Raw genomic sequence first — 1,261 nt, 5'->3', positions numbered from 1 at the left:
TTTATATGGAAAGGAAAGAGACCCAGGATAAACAAAGCACTGCTTAAGAAGAAGAATAAGATTGGAAACCTCTCACTCCCCAACTTCAATATTTACTACATGGCTACAGTGGTCAAAACAGCTTGATACTGGTATAATGAAAGACACATTGATCAATGGAACAGAATCGAGAATCCAGAAATTATCCCATCCACATACAGCCAATTGATTTTCCACAAAGTGCCTAAATATATCGCATGGGGAGGTGATAGTCTCTTCAACAGATGGTGCTGGCAGAACTGGAAAGCGATATGCAAAAGATTAAAACAAGACCTTTACCTCATGCCTTATACAAAAACTAACTCAGTATGGATTAAAAATCTAAATGTGAATACCAGAATTATGAAAGCCATCAATGAAAAAATAGGGACAAATGTGAGGGCTCTAATTCAGGAATACACAGACTACAAAACATTTTGAAAACCACACAAACAAAAGTAGACAAAATAGATGATTGGGACATACTAAAAATTAAAAACTTATGTGCATCAAAAGACTTCACCAGAAGAGTAAAAAGGGAACCCACAGAATGGGAAAAAATATTTTGCAATGACACATCAGATAAGGGACTCATTTCTAAAATACATAAGAAACTACAATACCTCTACAAGAAAAATACAACCCAATTAAAAAATGGGCACAGGACATACAAAGACACTTCACCAAAGAGGCGATCTGGGCAGCCAACAAACATATGAAGAAATGTTGACGATCACTAGCCATTAGAGAGATGCAAATCAAAACAAGAATGAGATATCATCTCATAACAGCAAAGATTTTTTTAAAAAGTAGAGGATAATAAATGCTGGCGAGGATGTGGAGAGACTGAGACACTCCTGCATTGCTGGTGAAACTGCAAAATGGTCCAACCTCTCTGCAAAGCAATATGGCGCTTCCTCAGAAGGCTGGAAATAAAAATACCATATGATCCAGCAATTCCACTACTTGGTATTTACCACAAGAAATACCAGCCATAACATGAGTACATATATGCACACCAATGTTCACAGCAGCACTATTTTATAATAACAAAAAGATGGAGACAGCCTAAGTGCCCATCAATTGAAGAATGGATAAACAAACTGTGGTACATACACACAATGGAATAGTATGCTACCTTGACGAACAATAAAGAAGCTGTAAGCTACCACATAACATGGATGAACCTTGAGGACATTATGTTGAGTGAAATTAGTCAGTCACAAAAGGAGAAATACTGCAT

Source organism: Chrysochloris asiatica, unplaced genomic scaffold (assembly GCF_000296735.1).
Source record: "Chrysochloris asiatica unplaced genomic scaffold, ChrAsi1.0 scaffold00006, whole genome shotgun sequence".
NCBI classification, from domain to species: domain Eukaryota; kingdom Metazoa; phylum Chordata; class Mammalia; order Afrosoricida; family Chrysochloridae; genus Chrysochloris; species Chrysochloris asiatica.
The sequence above is the reverse complement of the archived record's forward strand: the minus strand, read 5'-3'. Positions refer to the sequence as shown.